This window comes from Beta vulgaris, chromosome 4, assembly GCF_026745355.1.
Source record: "Beta vulgaris subsp. vulgaris cultivar EL10 chromosome 4, EL10.2, whole genome shotgun sequence".
Lineage (NCBI taxonomy): Eukaryota > Viridiplantae > Streptophyta > Magnoliopsida > Caryophyllales > Amaranthaceae > Beta > Beta vulgaris.
The window spans coordinates 50,718,466-50,731,703 of NC_079205.1; the positions used below are offsets into that span (position 1 = coordinate 50,718,466).

The 13,238-nt window shown below is 36.6% G+C and overlaps 1 long non-coding RNA gene across 1 annotated transcript; it reads left to right on the top strand.

The window, feature by feature from the left end:
• The first annotated feature begins 5,699 nt into the window (after positions 1–5,699).
• LOC125497023 (uncharacterized) lies at positions 5,700–8,651 on the top strand. The gene is made up of 3 exons (XR_007273536.2): positions 5,700–6,171; positions 6,674–6,802; positions 8,351–8,651. It is a non-coding gene; the product is annotated as an uncharacterized LOC125497023 (long non-coding RNA).
• The last annotated feature ends 4,587 nt before the right edge of the window (positions 8,652–13,238 follow it).

Consider the following 13,238-nt stretch of genomic DNA (forward strand, 5'->3'; position numbering starts at 1 on the left):
TTTTCAAAGCAAGGTTAGTGACAAAAGGTTTCAAACAAATTCATGGTATTGATTATGCTGAGACCTTTTCACCAGTAGCAATGTTGAAGTGTATTGGGATAATCCTTGCAATTGCTGCCTATCATGACTATGAAATATGGCAGATAGATGCCAAAATCGCTTTCTTGAACGGGTTTTTGACAGAGGATGTGTACATGACACCTCCTCAAGGTTTTGAAAATCCAGAAAATCCAGGGAGGGTGTGCAAGCTTAAGAAGTCCATTTATTGACTAAAGCGAGCATCAAGGAGTTGGAACTTCAAATTTGATGTGGCAGTCAATAAATTTGGTTTTCTTAGAAATAAAGAGGAATCTTATGTGCACTAGAAATTAAGTGGGAGTAGTTTACTTTTCTGGTCTTGTATGTGTATGACATACTTCTCATTAAAAATGATAAAATAATGCTTAAGTCAGTCAAGGAATGGCTTAAAAATTGTTTCTTAATGAATGATCTAGGAAAGGCATAATACATGTTGGGAATAAAGATCTATAGAGATATATCAAAAAGGCAAATTGGACTTAGTTAAGAGACTTACATTGATAAGGTTCTTGTAAGATTCAAGCTAGAAAACTCCAAAAGAGGTTTCGTTCCCATGCAACAGTATAACACATGTTAAGACTCAGTGTCCTTTAGGTCTTGATGAGGTCAAGTGTATGGATAATGTTCCTATGCTTCTACAGTACGATCAATTATGTATGTCATAATGTGCACTCGACCGAATGTCGCATATGCATTGAGTGTATGCAACAGAGACCAGTGAAATCTAGGAGATGCGCACTAAATTGCAGCAAAAAAAACATCCTTCAGTACTTGCTAAGGACTAATGATAATTTTTTGGTTTCTGGTGGAGATGATGAGTTGGTTGTTACTGGATACACTGATGCAAGCTTCCATAGTGACAAAGATCATTCTGATCCTAATTTGGTTTCATATTTTGTCTCAATGGAGGAACTGTGAACTGGAAGACTTCTAAGTAGAGTACCATCGTAGATTCTACAACAGAGGTTGAGTATATTGCAGCAGCAGATGCAGCAAAGGAAGTTGTTCGGATCTAAAAGTTAATTAATGAGCTTGGTGTAGCTCCTAGCATTAAGAACGACATTTAGTTGTATTGTGACAACAATGGTGCCATTGCTCAGTCTTAAAATCTCAGATCGCATCAAAGGTCAAAACATGTGCTCAGGAAATTTCTTCTTATTCGAAAGATCGTTAGAAGAGAAGATGTAAAAGTAAGCACGGTTCATACTAAGCATAATGTAGCAGATCCTCTGACTAAACCGCTTGGTCCACCTAAGCATAAGTGTCATACTAGATTTATGGGGCTTAAGCATATGGGAGAATGGCTTTAGGTTGTTTACTTCATATTTACAATTGAAAAATTATTTGTTATGTTTTGATTGCTTATGAATAAAAATTAGTTTCTTAATTAATGGTACAGTTTAGTATTAACTTCAATGTCCAAATAATATGTATTTTCAAATAGCATTACCGAAAACGTTTTGATAATGGAACCTTATAAAGTGAACTGTGATCACAGTTTATTTAAAGTCCCTAGGCTAAATCACTAAATTGGACATAATAAGTGATTTATTTAAAGACTAGTATATAATTAATTGATAGCACAGTTCTGTGGGCTATGCAGACATAGAGATGTCTAATTGATTGTATGGATGTATAACTGATATATATTGAGACTTGACCTAATTAGATTTTGAAACTAGAATCAAACTACTATATTTAGTGGATTCCTTAGACATGAGAATGTCTGAATAACCTTAATACAACTAGTTTGACCTTGACAATGTTATAAGTGTTGCACCGTAAAAGGAGGTTATAAAGGCAGTGATCAGGCGACCATAGCAGGTACTATGTACGGGGTTTGGCTTGCTAGAAATGATAGTAAGTGGAATATGAAGGTGCCATCTATCGAGTTTATGGTGAAATGGATTAGAGACATTGTTATAAGAAAAAAAATTTGTTTCCTAAAAAGATTTGTAGGAGTGATCTGAATTGGTTTTATACTCTTTAAGGCAATTGTATGGTGGAAGTTGTATAATGGTTTCTTAGCTAGGTTTGTGTAGCAGTTTTTCTCTTGTCGCGAGGGAGGACGGGTCCAACCTAATCGGTTTATTCCTCCCTATATAGGGTTTAGGTTGTAAATTTGTTAAGTAGCAATATATTCTTAATTACTTAGCAAAAAAAAGGGACACTACAAGAAAAGGCCAAAACAACGACGGCTTCACTGCGACGGTTCTAAAAACGGTCGTTATTCTTGCAGTCAGCGACGGTTTAAAACCGTCGTTTCCACCGACTGCTTTTAGAGTGGTTAGCGACGGATAAACAGTCGTTGTTTATCAACGACCGTTTCAAACAGTCGTTAATTTTACTATTTTAATTTTTAGATTTTTTCAATTTAAACAACTGTGTTAAACGGTCGCTGAGGACAAAAAAGACAAAATAAAGTTGCGTGTTCAGATTTTCTCCTCCCTCTCCTTACTCAATCGGTCAACCCTAATCCCTCATCTCTCTCCTCTTCAGATCTGCTCCTTCCTCCTCCCTCTCATTCCAACGGAGCAATAGACGCTTATTGAAGAGATAGAGACTGAAGAGAGAGAAAGTGAAACGGAAAAAAAAGAGAATCCAAAAAAAGGGGTTTCTTCAACTCCATCTCTAAGAAGGTAAGAGATTTTGATTTCAAGTTGTTATTTTATTTTTCATTGTCATTTCGTCTTAGAAGAAAACTAGCTGCTATGCAGGCTCTTCCAGAGATGAATCAGTCAAGTGAGTTGCAAGAGGAAGAATTGATGTTGATTGCTCAATTGAGGAAGTGGTCTAGCATAGATGAAAGTATTCAGAAGCAGAAGGCAAGAATTAATTGGTTGTCTATGGGTGACTCTAATTCCAAGTTTTTTTTCACTGCAATAAAAGTGAGGAAAGCTAGGAATAAAATTGTGAAGATTTATAATGGCAGAGGTGATCTACTGACTGAAACTTCAGAGATCCAAAATGAAATCTGCAGTTTCTACAAGAGTTATTTAGGCACAAATTCAAATCATCTGGAGGCAATTGATTTAAACATAGTGAGAGCAGGGACAACACTCAGTGTTACTGCTTGTGAGCAATTAGTGCAACCAATTACCATCCAGGAGATTGATCAAGCTCTAAATGCAATTGATGATGCAAAGGCTCCTGGGTTAGATGGGTTTAATTCAGTCTTCTTCAAAAAAAGTTGGGTGGTGATCAAGCAAGAGGTATATGCAGGTATAATGGAATTTTTTGATACAGGTTTCATGCATAAACCTGTGAATGTTACTGCTGTAACAATGATTCCTAAAATTGATGATGCTCTTTATGCTAGAGACTATAGACCCATAGCATGTCGCTCTACACTCTACAAAATCATCTCTAAAATCTTGACAAAGAGACTACAAGGTGTGATTACAGAGGTAGTAGATAGAGCTCAAACAGGTTTCATTCCAGAGAGAAATATTGGTGATAATATCCTCTTAGCAACTGAGCTTATAAGAGGCTATAGTAGAAGACATATCTCTCCTAGGTGTGTGATAAAAATTGATATTAAGAAAGCCTATGATTCAGTAGAATGGGTTTTTCTTGAAAGTATGCTTAAAGAACTAGGCTTCCCTAGTATCTTTATTGGGTGGATTATGGCATGTGTGAAGACTGTTTCTTACTCAATTTTGCTGAATGGTGTTCCTGCTATGCCTTTTGATGCAAAGAAAGGATTAAGACAAGGAGATCCCCTGTCTCCTTACTTATTTGCATTGAGTATGGAGTATTTGAGTAGGTGTATGGTTGCTATGTGTAATGATCCAGACTTTAATTTCCATCCCAAGTGTGAAAGAATTCAGCTCACACACCTCATGTTTGCGGATGATCTGCTTATGTTTGCTAGAGCAGATGCAAGTTCCATCACCAAGATTATGGGGGCTTTCAAGTTATTCTCTAAGGCTTCAGGCCTTCAAGCAAGTTTTGAGAAAAGTTGTATATATCTTGGGGGTGTAAACCAAGAGGAGGCAAATCAGATGGCTGAAAGTATCCAAATGCCTATTGGTACTTTGCCTTTTAGGTATCTTGGAGTACCATTATCAGCAAAAAAATTAAATTTTTCTCAGTGCAAGCCACTCATTGATAAGATAACAGCAAGAGCTCAAGGATGGGTTGCTCATCTCTTATCTTATGCTGGAAGATTACAGTTGGTGAAATCTATTCTCAGTAGTATGCAAAACTACTGGGCTCAAATTTTTCCACTTCCAAAAAAATTGATAAAGGCTGTTGAATCAATTTGTAGAACCTTTTTGTGGACTGGATCAGTTGACTCAAGCTCTAAAGCTCCTGTGGCCTGGGAATTCTTGCAACAGCCAAAGAGTACAGGAGGTCTAAATATACTAATATGGTAATATGGAATAAAGCAGCTATCCTTAAGCTTCTTTGGGCCCTAGCTTTTAAGCAAGATAAGCTTTGGGTTAGATGGGTGAATGCTTATTACATCAAAAGACAAAGAGTTGAAGATGTTACTGTCAGCAGTAACACATCATGGCTTCTAAGGAAAATACTTGAAGCTAGAGATTTGATTGAAAGAATTGGAGGATGGGAGACAGTGAGCAATCAGTGGAAATTCAGTATAAAAACAGCTTACAAGCTTCTCCAAGCAAATTATGATAATGTGGTATGGAAAAGGTTGGTTTGTAATAACCAAGCTACACCAAAAAGCAAGTTTATCCTATGGCTAGCACTGCTGAATAGACTTGCTACAGCTGAAAGAGTGAGTAAATGGAGTAGGGAAGTGAGTCCACTGTGTAGACTGTGTGGAACTGATATTGAGAATGTGCAGCACTTGTTCTTCAATTGTCAATACAGCAATACCGTATGGTGTAATGTCCTTAGATACTTAAATCTGCAGCCTCAAGGAACAGCTCAGCAAGATATGGAAATGGCTATTAGAAAAGCTAGAAGTACTAAGGATAGAAGTAAACTATTTGTTATGATGTATACAGAGAGTGTGTACTCCATCTGGTTACAGAGGAATGCCAAGTATTTTAGAGATTCAGATGTGAATCCTGATTACCTAGCTAGAAATATTATCTTTAGAGTTGCAGTTAGATGTAGTGAGAAGCAAAAACAAATGTTAGTGATGTAAACAGATTCTGTGGCTTGTATGGTGGGCATTAAGAGTAGTCTGTTACTCTAATGCTTTAGGTTGTAACCCTTTTTTTGGTTGTCAATAACAATTTTGAATTGCCAAAAAAATAAAATTTCTCGAATTCTAGGGTTTGCAATTTTCGATTTTTTTGGGGTACTGATCTGAAAATCTGTCACATTGTCGGCGGAGAAATCGAAGAGATCTACTCTTGCTCTTGAGTTGAAATTGTAGCGTGTTTTTGTTTTTTCACTAATTTGATTTTCTTGTTGCTATTTTATCATGTTCCTTTACGTTTAGTTTTGATTTTTTTTTTTTTAGAAATTTTTTGATTGTTTATTTTTTCGGGGTTTAGGTGGGATGAGATTTGAACCTTGAAATTATATACTCTATCAGACAATGTTTTAGAGTAAATCTTATTTTGTACCCACACTGCCCAATTGCCTTGAAAGAATTCAAAGTTAACAACTAAGAGAAGCTTTCTTCTGCTTGAATGCTTCAATTATTACAACAATATTATCAGTGCTGAAACTTTTAAAGGCAGGGATGAGAGAGTGTGTGTATTTAAATGGGAAGCTCAATGAAAATGCTCTAAGAATAAGACTGTACTAATAAACAAAATTTTATGAGTGGGTTTCATATTCACTTATTCATATTCTTGGCCACCAAAAACCCAAATAGTTTTATAGTGAGTGCTGCCATATGTTTCAATGACTTTCCCTGAGATAGACACATTACACAAACACTTGTCTAATAATATCATCTCTTTTTATCACTTTTTTGTTTATAAAAATTATTTCTTGATATGATTTTAGTATGATCTGTGGGTCCCTTTCACTATACCATTAATCATAATTCATCATCATTATCATCATTCTCATATTCACTTATTCTTGATCATGGTTGTTTATTTCTTCTTATGTTTTCTTTGCTTGTTGTTTGGTGATAGGTTGCAACAGTCATGGCTGAACCAAGTAAGTTGCTTATCTTGTTCCCATAAAATGTTTCTTCTGATCGTGTTAATTTTAAGGAGATATTTTGTGTTTGTTATATCTAGTTATTTTGGGATTTGAGTTATATATGTGTTAGTTAATGAATAAGTAAGTTATTTTGTGTTTGTTATATCTATTTATTTCGTTAATTTTAGATAAGTAAGTTGCTTATCTTGTGTTAGTTATTTTGGCTTATGTTTCAACTCTAAGCTTGTGTTTTTCGAAAAATATGTGGTACTAAGTACCAACTATGTTGGTTGTTAGCATGTTAATCAAACCCTTAAATGTAATTTTAGAAGTAGAGAAGGTATCAGCCTTAACATTCAATCATCCTAATTAATCTTATGTAAAATTATTATCACAGACAGAAATGGTAATTATGCATAACATCTGTTTAAGTTCTGTATAAGTGATCTAAATAATTTTACCTTGTACTTATAATGATGTACTGAAGAGGGAGAAACTCTGCCTGATTGTTTTACAGACAAAAAAGGGAGTTGTAGCTTCCAATTTCATTTTTCTGAGGGCTTTTTGACAAGGATAGTACTGAACTCGTTCTTCTTTATACTCCTGCTAAGTAACGGTTCCTCGACCTCAGCTTCAGATGTTGAAGGTAACTGTCAACAAATCTTTCCTTGAAATTATTTTATGCGCGAACTTTGGTATCAAGGATGACTATGCATACAGTTACTTTAAGTTTTGGGCTTCCTCTTTAAAGCAGAGGGAGGGTGTTCTGGAGCAAGTAGTTTATTGCTTTATATGTTGCAAGTTATCCTTCTATATTGTCTCTAATTCTCATGTGTACATTAAAGTATTTCAATAAATAGTAACTTAAGTAGAAGAAGGTAGCAGGGATGAGATGAAAAAAATATGACAGATCATCACTGAACTTTTCAATGCAACCCCTTATCTATGTGAAGTGTGGAAGCAAGGAGAACATTTTTGACAGTTAGCTAACATTCATGTTCTTCAACAAAAGTTTTTTTTGAAAAATGTTTGAGATATTCCATTTTGACTACCATGTCACCCTTTATGTTTCAGCTACTTTGGTAAAGTATAAATTGCTGGTCTAAATTTAAGAAGTAACCTTTAATTAAACAAGAGTACATTTAGAAGTATGGTTTATTATCACTGTATGGCAATATGTAGCAGGGCCGGTGAATGGGCTGTGCAAACAGACCCATTGCACAGGGCCCCCAAGTCAATAGGGCCCCCAAATCAGTTTATAATTATGTTGTTGTGATAGAATAACAAAGGTTTATGTTGTAGCACATTGGTACTACCTTATATTGATTCCTTGTCGTTGTATTTAGTCAAGGGTTCAAATCTTACAAGGTAGCTTTTGAGTCCCTTTTTTTTCCTCTTTTATTTATATACCATCAAACTAATAAAATTAAAGCAAGTATGCTTTTCTCAAAAAAAAAAAATTCAAGTATCAATTTCGTGGAAAATTACAAACTCTAGAAATTTATCTTTTTTTTTTTTTTACCAAATTAACTCTTAATATTTTTCATTTTTTACATTCAAGTTTTAAATAATGATAAAGATTTCTCGTTCTTAGGTAGTATTAGTTTATTCTCAAATATGAATTTTGTCGTTTGAAATAACAAATATGACATTATATGCCTCGTATGTATTTTCACATATGTCGTAGTTATATATTCTAAAAATTTTGGGGCCTAAATTTAAAATTAGCACAGGGCCCCTGAAATGTTTAAGACGGCCCTGATATGTAGCAAAGTATAAATAGAGCGTAACCAGCTCCTTGTATTGTCAATATGTTGTCATAATTCCCAAATTCGGTTATGTGCTTGAATGTGATTTGTTACCGATAATCAAAATCAACAAGGAAAAATGATGAGCAGAAACATAAAAGCTTTAACAATAGGATCAGTAGGAGTAGAAATCACTTTCTCTGCATACTCTCAAACAGTGGTCTCCTCAAGCAATTGCATTGTTATTGGCTTCCTTGTCCTCATCTTCGCATTACTCATTCATGAAGGTTTCATCTCAGTCTAGAATTATTTGATTTATGAGAGGCTTTTAACTTGTGTTGTCATAATCCCCAAATTCGGTTATGTGCTTGAATGTGATTTGTTACCGATTTATTGATGGTTTTGACTTATGCGATAAACTCATCGGATGATTTCAACTTTGGCAGGTTGTACATACACAAGCCCATTATTTATTTGATGATGCAGCAAGCCATCAAGGAAGGGAAGTTAGTCCCTGCTGCAAAACATTTTTGTAATTTACGAGAGTTAGAATATCTGAAGAAATGTGACTTTGAAGCTTTTGTTGTCACAACATACTTATGATCTTTGTGGTCATCTTCAATCTTGCATCTTTAGACTTTTAGGGAGTTTTTGTGTAAATTAGTTATTTTAGTTTACAAAGTACTCTGACCATTACTGTGGAATGACAAAAAAATTTATGTCTACAATTTTGCTTTGTGATATTAATTTCTTCTTGGTTGAAATAATTTTAGTGAGTTGAATTCTCTAATTGACTGATTATTCAATTGTTATTCCTCATTCTTTTCTACTCTCAAGTTTCTTCTTTTATGCAAATTGTAAGGCTCCAGCCTGCATTATAAGAATCATGTGACTTGAATCAACGACCGCTTTAAGCAGACGTTAAAAGAATCAACGACTGCTTTAAGCAGTCGTTAAATCAACGACTGTTTAAAACCGTCGCTGATTTAACGACCGCTTTAAACCGTCGTTGTATTAACGACAGCTTAAAATCGTCGTTGGCATGAAGTTAACGTCGGTTCTTGAAACGGTCGCTGATTTTCCAGGAACCGTCGTTAATATCTTCACCGACGGCCAAGCGGTCGTTGATTCCAATATTCGCGACCATCTGTACAGTGACGACTCTTTAACGACGGTTTGGCCGTCGGTGAGTCATCAGCGACCGTTTTTGCTATATTAACGACGGCTTTAAGCGGTCGTTGATATCGTGTTTTCTTGTAGTGGGAGTGATCAGGTGGGCTAAGAATTGAGTTTGAGTTATGGTCATAGAAGACTGGAAAAGTCCTCCAATTAAATAGGAATGGTGTCTGAGCCTCCTGAAGAGTGAGAACTAAAAATTACATGGCCATGCGAAATAGGATTAAAGAGTTGATCCTTATTCGAACAGTTCAAACTCACAATCAAGGAACGAAAAATTGAGAATTACATGGTGTACTGTTATCAAATTTGGCATTAAGTGACTTCAGGAATTTAACATTGGGCTCTTGTCTTCGAACAAGTGAGAGATTGAAGGAATATATCCTTAGACACCCGACATTTATATCTCATTCATAAACGTTGGGGCGCCTTTCAAGGGCTCGCTGCTTCGTTTCAGGAGCCATTTGGTGTAGAACCACATATCTTGTGGTTTAGATTGCTTCTTTCCCTCTTTGCTTGTGTCGATTCCTATAGTGAAAAAGAAAGGAAAGACTCAAATAGGCCAACTCATTTAGTATAGTAAAACTCAAGATACTCAGTAGAGGCCCATTCGCGATCATCTTTGTAGGATAAGCCCCTCGGAAGCATAGTGATAGTCCTTTTCAAGAAAAGATTATGCTTCTCGGGTCAAAGAAAGAGTAGCTTGTAGCTCCACGCCATCCTAGACGTAGTCTACCTTCGTTAGTCTTGCCTTTTGTTGAAGATTTCGATGAACCAGGTAACCAAAAGTCACGATCGGTAGGTTGAACCCCGGATCATGATTCTGGAGCACGCTGGTTCGAGTCCAGCTCGTGACAAGACCATGGACACTTAATATAAATAGGAAGTAATTATGAAGATAATAAAGTTAATTACTTTAGTATTCATATTTTCTTGCTAGAGAATAAATATGATTAATAGTACAATATTGATTGGGTGTATAACTAAAATATATTAATCTTATGATGTCGCACATTGTACCACAAGTTAGAGAAAAGAATCCTAATCCATCTAGGATTACGGTTGGCCGATCATGAGGGGAATAGGAGGAGAATCAGTTTTCCTAACTTGCTTATGAGTCTTCTATTATATATAGGATCTAGTATTAGGGTTTAGGGGATGACTTTATTAAGCAGTGTCTTTTCGCAAGAGAACGGGCTTGTGAAACCCTAATATATTCCCCTAAACGACGCCTATACCACAAAAAAGCAAAGGATCTTTTCTCTTCTGTTCTAGTAGACGTTGATGTTCAACTGGTGCTCGTGGACTTATTAGAGGGGGAACACTTGAGGCTCTTAGATCTTCGAATCTTGCATACATCTGGAAAATCATGCTACGTACAATGTACTTCTAATCTTTCTTGATTAATTCGTGCATTTGATTATTTAGGCGATCCTATGATAGATTTTAGGAAATTATTTCCTGAAATTCCGCACTTGTATTTTTTAGTCCAAAGGGCATAACTTTATAACAATAAATACCTTTATCGATGATGAACGCGGTGATAATGTCCTGAGTAAGAGTCCATAAAGCCAAGAGCTTGTGTCCTGCAGTCATGTTCTACCATTGCGTCTATGTGTGGTAATGGGAGTGTATCCTTTGGACAAGCTTTGTTTAAGTCCATAAAATCAATGCATACTCTTCGCTTACCATTTTTCTTGCGAACGATGACGACGTTAGCTAACTAGTCAGTGTATTTTACTTCGCTACTTTATTAGCGTTGATCAATTTCTAAACTTTGTCGTTTATGATAGATTGTGTTCAGGCGCGTGAACTTGCGACATTTTGCTTGATTGGCTTGTGCTCTGGATCCACGTTCAACTTTTGGGTGATCACATCTGGCCTGAGCTTCTATGTCTTTGTGGGACCATGCAAAACAATCATGGTTATGTTTCAAAAATATAATTACGTGGTTTCGTAATACAGGTGACATGGTTGCTTCAATATTGATAAAGCGATTAGGGAAAGCTGGATCGAGCACTACTTCACCAATTTGTGCTCATCTGCTGCTATTGCACTTGTTAATTACTAGATGGTCTCCATTAATTGTTTGAGCGATGAATTATAGCACTCCCTAGCGGCCTTTTACTGCCCTTTGATCTCTTGGATGCCCCATTTGGTAGGGAACTTAACCGTTTGATGGTACGTCGAAGACACTACTTTCATCTTATGGATCCAATGTGTGCTAAGAAGGAAGTTGTTTGCTGATGGAAAATGAAGGATGTTGAATTTAATATGTAAGTTGACTCCTTTGACGTAAGTTAGTAGAATGATCTCTCCAACGATTTGTTGTGCTTCTCCGCTGAATCCTACTAAGATCGGTGACTTCATTGTTATATATATGTCATCAAGACCCATACCTTCTAAGGCTCTTTAAAACATAATGTTAGCAGAACTACCACCGTCGACCAATACTTGTCGTAACAGGCAGTTGCTAACCGTTATGGAGATAAATAGTCTATGATGGTGTTCTTCTTCACAAACGTCATTGTTGTCAAAGGTAATGGACATTGCTTCCAACTTCCTTTCATCTTCCGACCTGCAGTCTTTAGGAACTTTTGACAAGGGGGAGCCCTCTCTTGCTAGCCTTTTGGCTGCTGAATATGTTTGTCCCCAAACATCAGATCCACCAGAAATTACATTATTGCCTTTATGTGCAAGGGAGATGTAAGCAGATTGTGTTTTGGTGAATTCTTGTCGAAGGAAAAATTTCGTTTGTCGCTTAGGAGGTCTTGCAGATGTCCTTAGTTCACCATGAACGCGACTTCCCACTAAGGGCTATGTAGTCTTCTGTATTGTGGCCATGATCGTGTGGAACTAACACCATTTGGTTTGATCTTTCTAAGCATCTGGTCGGTTGCTCTATCTTGGCTAACCGACGAGAGCGCTAATCTTTGGTAAGGCGTTTACTACGCATCGAATGTCGACAGAAAAACCATATGAGGGTATGCATTGTGATCTGTCTTTTCATCCATCATGCTGATTTCGATATGCCATTAACATTATGTACCTGATTGGGACGGTTGTAAGGGTGAGACCTCTAGTTGTGCCTTTTGGGCGCAAAAATTTTATTGTCGCATCGATATGGTGTTTAGAATGGCATCATCTTCTGGCAATCGCATCTGAACTAACGTACGCTCTAAATTTGACTTTAGGACATCGTACACGGGTACTTGGCCATATGGTTGTAGAGCTTTGGCAGAAGGGCCAAGCCATTTTCTGATACATTCAGTAATAGTTTCAGTATCTAAATCTTTAATTTCGATCATTTCTTTGTTAAAGCGATTATAATAATCGCGGATGGATTGTCTTTGCTTTTGGACGACGCCATATAGATCGATGGTCTGATTTTCAAGACCGTGACTTCCTTCGAATTTGTTGTAGAACTTGTTGACCAAGGTAGAGAAGCTGCTGATGCTTCCATGTTTGAGGGATTTGAGCCATTTAAGAGTTGGCCCGGTTAGTGTTACTCCAAATGACTTGCTGTCTTGGCGATCTTCTCGACGAACGATGAAACAGTGTAACCATATCGATATTCGACGACACTTAGGGTTGTAGCTCCTGGAAGTTGAGACAGTAGCCTTATTATCCAACGGTTCTGCTTCTCGATCACGACCATCTGTTTTGCCATAAGGTCTCCCTCTTTTGGTGGACCGTTCTCAGGCTTGAGCTCTCGTTCATCTTTGAATCGCTGGCATTGTCTTTGTCTTCTGAGTCGGTGCTATCTTCATCAATCGGAGATTGACTGCTTGGTGGGGACGTCTTCGACGTTGTGTTGACATCGCTGCTTGGACGCTTTTGTCGATGCCAACTCTTCTTATAGCTTCTGAACTTGTTCTCGTGACGTAGTGAATTCAGATGAAAGACACTCGTTATCTTTCTAGATTTGCTGATAGGCAGCTTGCATTTTTCAGGAGTCCATTAGTACGGAACGGATTAAGACGCTTCGTCGTTAATAGAAACAGACGTAAGATCTTGCTGTTGGATCTACGGTGGGTGCCAAATTGTTTATACATTATTTTGCTTTAAAGACAAAGGTTGATGTTATACTTTGACTAATAATAATCATTATTATAATTATAATTATAATAATAATAATAATAATAATAATAATAATAA